The following is a 13545-nucleotide window of genomic DNA, read 5'->3' on the forward strand; positions in this document are numbered from 1 at the left end:
GAGGCGGTTTGGGAGGTGCATCCAGCTAGGAACAGGCATCAGGAGCTCCTTGGTGCTGGACATCTGTGGAAAAGCACAAAGGTGACCAATTCTGTCAAAAAGGAGAAAATACAGCAAGCAGGGGACTGTGCAAAAATAGGAGACATAAACAGATTAATTAGGCTGGCTCTCCAGGCAGCTCTGGCCTTGTGAGTGCTTGACTTTCCCACCTTAACACCGTGCTCTCAGCACACTTTTCCCCCCGAAATTCCCTGGAAATAGCGCTGCCCACTCAGGGCTGGCCCCGGCACAAGGGTCTCTTTATGGAGCGGCTCTCCAGGCACACAGCACCCGGAGCAACCTGGGTGAACCAGCAGAGAAAAATAAACATCCCTCTCTTGGAAGTGCCTCACACAATTTCATTAAGCCAGGCTGCAGCGGATGTGTATTTATTGAGTGGAGCCCTCGGAGAAACAAAAAGAGGGGAAAGAAGGCCCTGGGCAGCTCTGCTGAGGGGGGATTTAATGAAACCCAAGCAAGCAAGAACCACGTCCGCCCTGCTTGAAGGCCAGCGCTAAAAAAGGAACCCCCAAAGTCGTTTTTAGCCGCGATTTCCGTGAGGGCGCTGCGGGCTCCAAACCATTCCCTGAGGAAGGAAAGAAAGGTGTCTTTGGGAAGGAGGGGTGCAGGAATTCCAAGCAGCATTCCTGCCTGTGTTCCAGCAGCCCTGGATGCTGGCCCACCTCCGAGGTGGGCTGTGAACACAAAACATTTCCCCCCTTGTTTGCCCCGCTCCCATCCCGGCCTGGCTGCCACTCGCTAATTAAGAAATTAAAATTAACCCTCAGCTCCACACGTTCCTCCCAGGGAAGGGATTTCTCTTAAAGGCATTCCAGGTCATTTTTCTCTGCTTGTGTTGTCTCTTTTTTAAATTGGAAGTGGCTCCAGGGACGCTACTTAAAATGTTTCAGTTACCAAAACTCAGCTTCCAGTCTTGTTGCTCAGAGAGGCTGGGGCTGCCCCTGGACCCCTGGAAGTGTTCAAAGCCAGCTTGGACAGGGCTTGGAGCAGCCTGGGATAGTGAAAGGTGTCCCTGCACATGCAATGAAATGAGCTTTAAGGTCCTTCCAACCCAAATTACATGATAATGATGATCCTTTTTACAGCATCTCTCCCACCGGTGATGCAACATTTCTTTTATCAAATGACCCCAAGTTCCTGTTTCTCCACTCAAAGAGAGGTCATGCAGTGGAGATACTTTAGAAATGTCACCCTGCTGTGCTTGAGAGACACAGAAAACACAGCCAGCCATGCCTGAAGGACATAGAAATGTTTCACTTGTTATCAGGACAGCAATATAGCAATAAAAACTTTAAAAGCTGCTAGAAAGGTGTGATTTTAGCTCTCAAAATCACAGAATGCTTTATTTCTGCACTCAAAAAGGTTTGCAAAGGGAGGTAAGTGGTTCTACTACACATGGCTGGGCTGGGGCAGAGGAGCAGAGATAATTATTATCCCTAATTAGGAATCTATACAAACCTATTAAGGCTTTGTTCCTCCAGGAGTGAAAGTTAAGCTCTAATACAACACAGTTCACTCTTGCTTTCGTTTGTTTAATTAAAAGCTAAACCTAAAGAAAATGGCAAAAAAAGAAAGAAAAAAACCCCAAAAAAACCCTGAACAGTCCCCAGCACCTGGTTATTGCCAGAATCCAAGGGTATGGAATCTGACTCCCATTGCCTTCATCAGCTCAGGATTTGACAAATCAAAGATTATTTAGATTTTTCAGGGCCTCACAACAGCTCAGACAAGCCAAAAGCGGAGCAGTCCAGCCTCAGCCTTATTAGCAGCCATTTTCATAGCCATAAACCAAGAGAACAATGTCTCATTTTCTAATTAATGCAGATTGTCATTAATAGATCCCAACAAAGCTGCCTTTCATTCCTTTCCTCGCTGGTGCATTTGGTGAAGCACTTAAAGGGGGCCAGCCCAGTGCATGCACAGAACTGTTTTAATTACATCCTGTGAATTTATTTTTCCAGGGAGAAATATTTCTCAGGGAAAACGTCTATAAAAGTAACTTTAGAAGCAAAGTAATTTTGTGTGTGTTTCCTATAGGAAATCTGTTTAGTTTAAGTCCCAGGTTCTAACACTCTCTTTCATGCAGCAGCGTGACCTGGAGAATGCTGCTGACAGCCATGGTAAAATCCTGGTATCTCCTTCTGAAATGAAATTCCTGATGGATTTGGGAGCTGTATCTTGATGGGACCTGGCCTCCTCCCCTTTGATTGGATTTACCTCGCAGGGGGGTCACAGACACCTCCCCCAAAAGGGGCACCTCACCTTCAGGGCTGCTCCAGGTGTGGGTGTTGTGTTTGTGAGCTATTTTTACTGTCATTTGTTTAACCAAGGGCTTGGTTGGAGTCTCCCAGCTCCAAGGAGAAAAACTTTATGCATTTTCCAGCCGTCAAAGTGAGAGTTCCCAGGAAATGCATCCTCCAGGAGGGGCTTTGTTTAGATTTCCGTATTTGTTTCTTTCCCTTAAGAAGCAACACAGATGGAAACTCCAGCCCACGGCCCCTTTGTCACCCTTAAACTCCTCCTTTCTGGGTTCTTCTGTCGTTCCACCTTCCAACTTCATCCTGATCCCCTGGGGCTGCACCAGGAGCAGCTTCCCTCACTTGAGGAAAAGGGCCTGGCTTTGGGGAAAAGGGAGGCAAAAGCAGCTTTTCCTCTAGATTAACAACAAGGAATTGGACACTTCAGAGTGCGCAGTGTGTGCCCTGGCTGGTGAGGGAACATGTGTGACCAGGCTGCCCTTCCCAGACTGCAGGACTGGGGAATCAGCCTGGCTTTGTGCATGGAAGTATGGAACTGCTTAGGCTGGAAAGGCCCTCTCAGACCACCAAGTTCAGCCGTTTCCCAGAACTGTCAAGCCCACCACTAACCACGTCCCCCAGTGCCACATCTACACAGCCTTTAAGTCCATGAATAAAAGCCCATTTCAGGCATAAGGCAAAAAAACGTAAAGAAAATCCAGAGAAATCAGCAATTCCATCCGCAGAGCGAGGAGGATCAGCTCTGCCAGCTACAAACCCTCTCCTGGTTCCTTCCTCCTTGTGGTGACGGAATGTTTCCACTTCTCACTCCAGACAGTGCATTAGTGGTACCACAAATGGGTCTGTAAGGACCAGTTTTAATTTGGGGAAAGCCAGTCTTTCGATGCCACAAAATGTGCTGCCACATTTCCACTGCCAAACACACGTGGGAAATGGGAGGGAGGTGCTGGAAGCCAGTAATGCAGGAGAAGCATGGAATCCATGGAATCACAGAGGGATTTGGGTTGGCAGGAACCTTAAATCTCATCCAGTTCCACTGCTGCCACGGGCAAGGACACCTTCCAGTGTCCCAGGCTGCTCCAAGCCCCATCCAGCCTGGCTTGGGACACTTCCAGGGATCCAGGGGCAGCCACAGCTGCTCTGGGCACCCTGTGCCAGGGCCTGCCCACCCTCCCAGGGAACAATTCCTTCCCAGTATTGGAATAAACCCACTCCCTTTCAGTTTAAAGCCATTCTCCTTGAAGTAGTTATGGCTAGAGGAAGGATCAACTCACCTGAATAACTCCTACAACTCTGGGAGAGTGGAAGCTGCTGTGTTGAACAGAGGGAACATGGAACAGCAAGGCTGGCATTTCCAAAACACTTTCCACTTGGATTGATCTGAAGGAAAAAATCCGAGGGGCCAAGGCCTGGAGGTCTCCAGATGGATGAGAAGTCCAAGGCTGGAACTTCCCATCCTTCTGCAGGAGATTGACTGCAGGGGACACCTCAGGTTTGTGCTTTTAACCAACTCCCCCTGTAGAGAATGAAAAGATTTAGTGCCTAATGTGAGAAGAAACCATGGAAATCCTTAGGATCCACGGCAGGCTGCAGCTCTGCCCCTTGGCCGAGGCCTTCTTTGAGGGCTTCCATGCACCAAGGGTTCAAAGAGCTTTTTCCACGGCTGACACTTCCCTGCTGGCTCTCCTGGCAAGGCAAGGACACCCAGCTGCTCTGTGGCAGGGGACAGAGGAGGTGCTCAGGTTTTATGTCCCATCTCTGTTTTGTCCCTGTGTAAGAACCACACCGTGAGAGCGTTGGGATTTAGGTAATTTCCTCCTTCCTTCTCTCCAGGGCTTTTAATTAGCGTTGCCATTGCACTCCTTAATTTGACCACACTCCTGGCTTCCAGGTTAAGCCCCCCCTTTCATTTCCCCCCCCTTGTTCTGATCCCTTTAAGACCCAGCTGTAAAACTCCGCAGACCTCGTGTCGTAACACTTCATAATCACACTTAGGCTGGAGTTACCTGGCAGAAATCAGCTCGTTCCTGGTGATCCAGGGGGACTGGGAGCAGCATCTCATTCCTTGCTGATCTCCAGCAGGGCTGCTGGATGCTTCCCACTGCAGGTTTTCTTGGCAGGGCTCTGTGGTGAACACTGGGATGAGCTGAGGCACCTTGTGCAGGGTTCTGCATTTCTGTGGAGAGGGGTAAGACAGAAGGGGAAAAACAAGATTGTTTTTGTGTCCTGAGTGTCCAGGAAAGTGACCTGTGTGTGAAGTGAAGCAGGAAAACAATCTGTGTGTGAAGACAAAAGCCTGCCAGTGCAGAAAATGGAGTCATGAATCCTTTGGGAGCACAAACACACATGTGGGCAGAGTCACCCACCAAAACTGGCCTTTCTCTCACAGGTCATGAAATCCTGGAATGGTTTGGGTTGGCAGGGATCATAAAGCTCATCCACTGCCACCCACTGCCATGGGCAGGGACACCTTCCACTGTCCCAGGCTGCTCCCAGCCCGTGTCCAGCCTGGCCTTGGGCACTGCCAGGGATCCAGGGGCAGCCACAGCTGCTCTGGGCACCCTGTGCCAGGGCCTGCCCACCCTCCCAGGGAAGGATTTCTTTCCAATATCCAGTCTAAACCTCATCTCTTCCAGTTTAAAGCCATTCTCCCTTGTCCTCTCACTGATCATTCCTTTCCTCTGCCCTGCAACGTGCTGCAGCCCTGTCCTTACGCATTTTTCCTCCTGGCTGCACTTTCCAGGCCCTCATCCAACCCTCTGAGGAGCTTCCCAAGCAGGTCTTGGATCAGGTGCCTCGAGTGAAACCCGTCCCAGCCAGATCCCATCGCGGCGGTGTCGTTTGGCTCCCTCTCTGACCTCTCCACAAACCTCTCCTGGTTTTCCTTGGCCCCTCCCGTGGTTCTGCAGCCGCCTGTGGGTTCCGTGGTGGCTCAGGTTACTCGCTGATGGCCTGTTCTCCTGCCTCTGCCTTTCAGGAAGGGTTCACTACAGGATTTATAACAGGTTCTTGGTAGCACCCTCTGTACTTCAATCTGTGAAACCATTTCAGTTTAACCACCTGTTTTCACACGCTCATAATTTCACAAAGCATCCACCTTTTGGGATAAAATTTTCCATGCTTCAGCTCTTGCCCGAGGTGCTAGTTTGTTGGGTTGAGTTTTTTTAACTTTAAATAAAATTCCAAAAGCAAAAAAGTAAGTTTGATCCAAATCCATTCCACATTTCTGCGCTTGGCCCCAGGCAAGCAACTTTCCCTATTCAAAAAAAAAAAAAAAAAAAAAATTCTAACCACACTTCTTGTTGTGGAACCCAAAGGAAAAAAAATTCTGCTCCGGAGCTACCACAAACACTGTAGGAAAAGGATTGGAGCCCAGCCATGGGCTGAAAACCCTGATCCACCCTAAAGACTTGAAAACGAGGTGCTTCTCCCTGCCTTGCTGTCAGGCCGTGGGTGGTACAGAGCCTGTGGTTCCTCTGGCACCAGAGCCCGTGGCCAGGCTCTGCCCCAGCCTCTCCTGGAGCCAGTGGGAGCTTTTCCATAAAAATGGCATTTTTTTCTCATGCTGGCAAGTCCATTGTGAATTATGGGTGGGCTCAGAGTGCCCCGAGGTCAGGAGGAGCTTCCCAGTGACATCGGCCACTGGGCAGGTTCAGGGGGCTGCTGGGGTCTGGGGGAGAAGCCAGCACAGGCTGTAAAATGTGTCCCAGATTTTCCTTGGATTTTTCATTCCCTGCTCTTCGGGGCACCTTGGGAAAAGGAACACAAAGAAATAACAGCAGGCTGTGAGATCAAGCAGTCAAAGTAATCAGGAAATGGTTTTTAAAAGCTTTGCATTGCTCCAGAAATAATGTCTCAGCTTCCCTGAGCTGTTTGTGTTGTCCCTGGTGTTGACAAACACATCACTTGTCCTGTTTGAGCCTGTCCTCATTCCTGTCACCGGAGCACGCTGTCCCAAGCCACCCCAGACCCCCAGACAGGGCAAACAGAACAGTCCTGACCCCAAAACAGGGCTCTGGCTGCCCCCAGCAGCATTTTCCTCCTCCTGCCCCGGAGAGTTGCCCCACTAATTGCCTCCATGGATTAATTCCTGGTAGCACAAGCCTTCACTCTCAGCCCCAGCCTGGAAATCCATAACCTGGCAGTGTCCAAGGCCAGGCTGGACACTGGGGCTTGGAGCAGCCTGGGACAGTGGAAGGTATCCCTGCCCATGGCAGGGGTGGGACTGGATGGGCTTTAAGGTCCCTTCCAACCCCAACCAGTCTGGGATTCTGTGATTCTTTGAGTGCAGAAACACAGTTCAGCCCAGGCTGGATATTTTTCCCAATATCTCATCAAAAGGAGCGGGAGCTGACCACATGCCCATGTTGATTAAGCCCTGCTGGGAGCACTGGGAGTGTGTGAAGGTGTGGAGCTCACCTAGGACAGGTAAAGCTGTGCCAGGTGCACACTTTACTATTTGATTTAACAAAGGGAATTTTGCACTTGCACAAAATAAGGACAAATTTTCTGGCCAGGCGTTGGGAATGAGCTGGAAGTGAAACCCTGTGGGCATCAGGCACTTCACAAAAAGCCTTGGCAAATTTCGGGGTTAATTGGGCACCAAAATCTGCCCTTGATAAACCAACACTGCCCCAGAAGTGCAACAGAACCTCCTGCCCACCAGCTCCTTTCCTGCAGGGCCGGCGTGGCCATCACTCCATGGATTTGGGAAGGGCTTCCTGCCTTCTGTAGGAGCTCCAAGCACACTTTTCTCCCCAGGGGAGCCATCCCACAGTGCTCCCCACAAAGCCCAGCCTGATGCTGAGGGCAGCAGTGGAAGCTCCCACACATTCCCCACCTCTGGAAGCAGCTGGATGCCTTGGGGTGGTCCCGTGCTCCCGGAGCTCTGGGCAGTCTCACACAGAGAGCAAACACAGCCCTGACACCTGAGAAAGTGACACTGGAACAAAATCCCACGTTCTCAGCGCGTTCCCACACGGCTCCCGGTGGCTCCAGCAGCAGCTTTGGAGCCAGCACAATAGAACAGTATTTGGGTGTGAGAGACCTGGGGCTCCCACCTTGCTCCAAAGACAAGGATCCCATTAATGGGAGCTCCCAGTTCCCAGCCCAGCGGGGTTAAACATAAAACCAGCCCTTTCTTGACACTTCACTGGAATGCCAGGAGCTCGGGAGTGCTGAAACTGGAGGAGAACACCTTCCCTTCCTGCCAGGTTACCTGAGCAGCACAGAGCTGTGGTGGGTGGCCTGGCTGCAGGGCTGGTCCCCTGCAGGAATGCTTTTCTTTTGCTCTCCTCTCCTTTTCCTGCGTGTGGGGACAGGAACAGTTTTCACACTGAAAAGCCCTCACCTGTTGGACACTCCACTGGCTCTTCTGCTTAGCAGTTTTCCCCATCCAGCTGCTCAGGATCATGGTTGGATGGGATTTGGAGCAACCTGATCCAGTGCAAGGTGTCCCTGCCCATGCCACAAGATTATCTTTAAGGTCATTCCCAACCCAAACCATTCTGGGATTCTGTTCTCACTTTTAATCCAGGTCTCTTGGAGCACCCTCCAGAACTGATACCCCTTTGCTGTCCTCTCAGGACATCTGTGTTTGGACCCAGACTGCTGGGACTTTTATTCAATTGCTGCCCTCCCAGGAGCAACAAGAAGCAGGAATAAAGCTCTTAGCAAGACTAGAACAAATAAACCTTCCTGTACATCAAGCTGCATGGCCCACAAAGGGCTCTGCATCTTTGTCCAACCTAAGTAACGCTGCCTCTCCTTGCAGGCCTCTCCTCCATGTGCAACTGTCAGGGAAGAAAACCCCACACCAGAGCAGGGAGATGCCCAGAGGAACCTCTGGCCCCATGGGAAGCTTGTGCTGGAGCAGAGTCCTGCCAGGACCTGTGACCCCATGGAGAGAGGAGCCCACACTGGCCAGTTCCTGAAAGACTGAATCCATGGATAAAGGGACCCACACTGGTCAGTTCCTGCAGGACTGACCCCATGGATAAAGGGACCCACACTGGTCAGTTCCTGAAAGACTGAATCCATGGATAAAGGGATCCACACTGGTCAGTTCCTACAGGACTGACCCCATGGATAAAGGGACCCACACTGGTCAGTTCCTGAAAGACTGACCCCATGGATAAAGGGACCCACACTGGCCAGGTCCTGAAAGACTGACCCCATGGATAAAGGGACCCACACTGGTCAGTTCCTACAGGACTGACCCCATGGATAAAGGGACCCACACTGGTCAGTTCCTGAAGGACTGACCCCATGGATAAAGGGACCCACACTGGTCAGTTCCTACAGGACTGATCCCATGGATAAAAGGACCCACACTGGAGCAGGGAAGAGAGTGAGGAGTCTTCCCCTGAGGAGGAAGCAGCAGCATAGCCCATGAGTGATGAGGTGACCACAGTCCCCATTCCCTGTCCCTCTGTGCCATTGGAGGGGAGGAGAGAAAACCAGGAGTGAAGCTGAGGCTGGGAAGAAGGGATGGGTGTGCAGAAGGTGTTCTTAAGTTTTGGGTTTATTTCTTGCCCTACTCTGATGGGACTGGTAACAAATAAATCTAATTTCCCCAAGTGGAATCTCTTTTTCTCATGACAGTGATTGGTGAGTGATGTCTCCCAGCCCTTATCCCAACCCCTGAGCCTTTCCTTACATTTTTCTTTCCTGTCTGATTGAGGAGGGAATGATCAAGCAGCTTTGGTGGGCACCTGGAATTCTAGGCAGCCAGGGATAACCCAGCACAGGTGGTCAGGGGAGTAACTTGGGTATTATGGACAGGAGCAACTCAGATTCTTTCTCTTCTCACTGCCACTTCTCCAGTTAAAATAAAAGAAAGTAAAAGAAAATTAAACAGCATTGTGCAAACGGTTAAGGGCTGTTGGTCTGCCTTTAGCAGGATGTGAGGAGACAAAGCAGCTGGCACAGGGTGCCCAGAGCAGCTGTGGCTGCCCCTGATCCCTGGAAGTGTTCCAGGTCAGGCTGGATGGGGCTTGGAGCAGCCTGGGATAGTGGAAGGTATCCCTGCCCATGGCAGGGGGTAGAATGGGATGATCTTTAAGGTCCCTTCGAGCCCAAATCCCTCTGGGATGCCATGAAAGCGCAGGTCTCTGTGTTCTGGCCATCAGTGTCACTTGTGGTCGTTGCTGTCCCCTTCTGCCTCCAGCCCCCGATGCTGACCCAGGCCCCAGCTCAGGTTCACTCCTGTTTCCAGCCCTGTAACGTGCACTGGAAGTTCTGCTGAGATTTATTTGAATTGGACAGGAAAACTTCCTTTCTCCCTCCCGAGGTTAAAGCCAGAGCAGCTTGGAACCTCCAGCTTGGAGCAACTGCTGCTTATCCAAACAGCTTCTCCTTCCCAGACGTGGATCCCCAGCTCCTCCCAAGCTCGGCCGACACTTGGGCTCCAGCAGCAGATGCTGTTCCAAAAAGAAGAGAAAACCTGAAAGCACAGGAGAAATGAAGCACCACCGAGCTAATCACAGGAAAAGCTGCTGGCCAGGAAGCAATCCCTGTGGTTAGGGAATGAGGAGACACTGGGCAGCTCCTGTCCCACTTCCCATCCCTTTCCTTCTAGACCCACTCAGTGCCCTGTTTGTTATCAAAGCTCTCTGCTGAACTTTGAGGTTTGTTCAGGAGAGTGGGATAGAGGTGGGATGCCGTAGTTTTGTCCTGGATGCAAGAAAACATTTTTAGTTGAATGTAAGAACAGGGACCCCCCCCTTCCTCAGGGAGGGGACAGGTCCTGTCATGCCCTGGCCATGCAGGATCTGCTGTCTTTCCCCAGGAAAGGAAATTCCTTCTGTTTGTGTCTGTATTTGGGCTGGATCTGTTATTTCAGGTATTTTAATAGTCTCTCCTTTTCCTTCTCTGCCTGATCCTGCACAGGGCAGAGTGAGCCCATTGCCTTCTGCCTGACGCTCCTCCCTAGCCAAAAAATGCCCAAAAGGGGAAGACAGCTGCGAGGGCAAAGCCCACCTTGCATGTTCCCCATAGACCTGAACACACCCAGCCAGGAGCCTCAGTGACCCAGCCAGCACCTGAGCAGGAGTGACCTGGAAAAAGCAGCCAAACCCATCCATTCCCTGCCCGCTCCTGGGCACACAACAAAGCCAAGCCTGTGGGAGCCAGCAGGGCATAAAACAAGGCTGACCCGGGCAACCTCTGCCTCACAAGTCATAAATCTGGGAGGGAATTCCTCTCCCTTTTCTCCTGGGAAGCGTTTCCCTCCTGTGGCTGCCATCGGCTCGTGGATTTTGGGTAGGAGGGGGTGGGAGCTAATCCTTTTTTCGTCGTGTTAAATTAAACTATAAACCATACCTCTTAATTCCTTTTAATTAAATTCCTCCCTGGAAAATGGAAATGTTATTTTGCCACGTTTTTTCACAAAACAGGGCACGGAAGAGATGGGTCTTGGTGTTGCAGGGAGTTTTCCAGGGAGTTGTGGGAGGTGCCTGGGGCTCTCCAAGAGCTGAAGGGGACTCCATGGCTGGCAGATCTCAAATCCATCCCTTGTGCTAGACTGGCTCACCTTCACAAGGGTAAATCTGGGAGGAGGGAAGAGCACAAATTCAACTGAGGCAGAGTCCAGCCATTTTAGATAAGCGAAGTCTTATTATCAACCCATCCCTTTGGATTCTCCAGCTGGAGAAGGACACATTCCCAAAAATCATTGCAACACTTCTACACAGCCACGGTCCTGCCTTTCTCTCCTACGCCATCAGTCTGTGGTGGTTGCTTCCCCAGTGGATGGATCCAAGGTGCTCTGGGGAAAAAAAGATTAAAAAAAAAAAACAAAACACTGGAATATTTCATATTTCAAGCAAAACTGTTGGAGCAACACCAGCAAGAGCAGGGACCAGGCTCAAGGAAGTGAGAAGCCCAGACTGGACTCAGGGACATCACAGCTGAGTTGGAGATGGGATGTTCCACACATCAGAAATTCCTGATTTCAAGGCAAAACCAGCAATGCTGGTGAGGATGAGATGGGAGCAGAGGTGGAACTCTTTTCCCAGGTCAGCAGACAGCCTGGAGCCACAGCCTGGGATGACACAAAGCCTCAGTATTCACCTCTGAGGCCACAGCTTCCACAACGCTTCCACAGCACTGCACACGTGTTCATTGCACAGCAGGGCCACAACAAGAGTGAGCTCTGTCCCTGCTGGGGACACTGCAGGGCACCGGGGGAGTGGGAATTTGGGGCTGAGGGTGTCCGAAGTTCAAAGGACCCCCAAGGATCATTGATCCAACCCCTGCACAGACAGCCCAGCAATCCCACCTTGTGCATCCCCGAGAGCTCCTTGGGCTCTGGCAGCCTCAGGGCTGTGCCCATTCCCTGAGGGAGCCTGGTCAGGGCCCCAGCACCCTCTGGGAGTGTTGTGGTTTGAATTTATTTCATTGATTCCTTGCTAGGGGCTTCCTCCTGCTGTACCCCCATGTTCTCCCCGAGTTGGTTTGCCCCTGGGTTTTGCCCTCTCTCAAAGCTGTCTCTCATGCCATTCCCTGCCCTTCCTTCCAGCTCTTTCCCTGCCTGTCAAGGCAAACCAGCCCTTGATTCCAGAACCTTCTCTGCCACTCAAACCTTGGGCCAATCCCTGTCTGCACCACTCCTTTGGAATCCCCCTACTCCTGGAAGCCCCACTGGCCCGTGTGGCACAACCTCTCCACCCTCCTGCCCCGACTGGCCCCAGACGCTTGGTGCGATCCCCTCGCTCCTGCCCTGAGCATTCCCTGTTGGTTCGCTGTTTGTATCCACCCGGACTCGTGTCTCTACAAACCCCCTTGCACAATTCAGCCAGGGGCTTTTGGTCCTGCTCCTTTCACCGCAAACCCTCCTTTGTGGAACTTCCAGGACGGAGAGCCTCCTCCTCCTCTCTCCCCTGCCTGGTCCCTGTCGTGGCTCGTGTCTGGCACCGTGGAGCAAATGGCTCTAAAGGTTCTGCCTCTGCTAAATCCCCAGGCAGTTTCGGGTAAACGCCGAGGCAGTTCCCCGGTCCTGGCGTGGCACTGGAGTTTCCAGAGCTAGCCCGGGCTCCGGCGGCCACTTGATGGGAGAAGAATCTTTGCCTAACACCCCACCCGGCCCTGCCCCGACACAGCTCCAGCCGCTCCCTCAGGTCCTGGTGCTCAGGAAATCAGCTGGATACGGAAGCAGCTCAGATGATCAGGGTAGCTGGACTGGGGACACCGGGCACTGGTGTCTCTGGTGAGGACCCAGGTGAGCAGAGGGTCCCTCACCACCCCAGCTGGACCCTCTTGTACCTAAATTCCAGCCAAATCCCGCGTCAGGCACCTCAGCCCTCCAGCCGTCCCTTCCCTTGCACTCCTGAAACCTCTGCCATTCCCACCCTCGGGAACAGCCTCCCACCCCCAGAGCACTCACAGACGTCTGAGTTCCAGTGGAGACCTCTGAGCTCAGCCCACTGTCCCCCTCCTTCAGCCTCCTCTGTCCCCGAGTCCTGCTGGCCTGGGGAGGTGCTGGCACCCCGCGCTGTCCCTGCCTGCCCAGCCACGGCGCTTTGGGATCCTGCCACCAGCTGCACCTTTCCAGCTGAGAACATTCCCGGCCCGGAGGCAGAGGGGCTGGCAGCCCCCTCCCGACCTGCACGGCAGAGGAATGTCAGGCACGTCGTGAAACACAAATCCTGCTTCCCAGAACTGTCAGGCTCCATTAGCGCCGCCGGGGCTGACAATGAGAAGGGCTTTCGATCCCAAACCACCGCTCCGGCAAAGTTTCCTTTGCTAATGAACCACCCACAGGCTGAAACACAACTCCAGGGCCCTGGCTGTGCACACGCATCCCCAACCCCTCCTCCAGGCACAGCTGCTTGGCTTTTTTGGTGCTGCCTCCTCAACCTGCCTCAGCTCCGAGGCTTTGCTCCGTGCCTGGAACGCAGAACAAATCCAGAGCGCTAAGGCTGCGCGATGTTAAAATGCTGTTACACCTTAATACCAACCAGTTCTTGTTTGAAGCGGTGTTTGGTCAGCAAGCACAAGAAAAATGGGTACATAAAGATGCAAAAAGTCATCCCTGAGCTCTCCCAGGCCTCTGAGCCCAATCTCCACACCCTGGGAAGGGACAGGCACTTCTAACACAAGGACAGAGGGACGCAGGGGTCACGTCAGCAGGCAAAGACCGCCCAGAGCCCACCAGCAGGGACACGATGAGGGGAGGCTGAAGGGAACTTCATGGGGCAGCTGAGGGAAAGGAAAAATCATGACTGAA

At 52.3% G+C, this 13545-nt stretch overlaps 1 long non-coding RNA gene across 1 annotated transcript; it reads right to left on the bottom strand.

Moving 5' to 3' along the window:
• Window positions 1–9556: 9556 nt before the first annotated feature.
• On the bottom strand, window positions 9557–13023 carry LOC128810104 (uncharacterized). Its single transcript, XR_008437938.1, has 4 exons — window positions 12703–13023; window positions 10944–11085; window positions 10641–10867; window positions 9557–9762 (listed from the first exon to the last, which is right to left on the bottom strand). It is a non-coding gene; the product is annotated as an uncharacterized LOC128810104 (long non-coding RNA).
• Between the last annotated feature and the right edge of the window lie 522 nt (window positions 13024–13545).

This window comes from Vidua macroura, chromosome 7 (assembly GCF_024509145.1).
Source record: "Vidua macroura isolate BioBank_ID:100142 chromosome 7, ASM2450914v1, whole genome shotgun sequence".
NCBI lineage: Eukaryota > Metazoa > Chordata > Aves > Passeriformes > Viduidae > Vidua > Vidua macroura.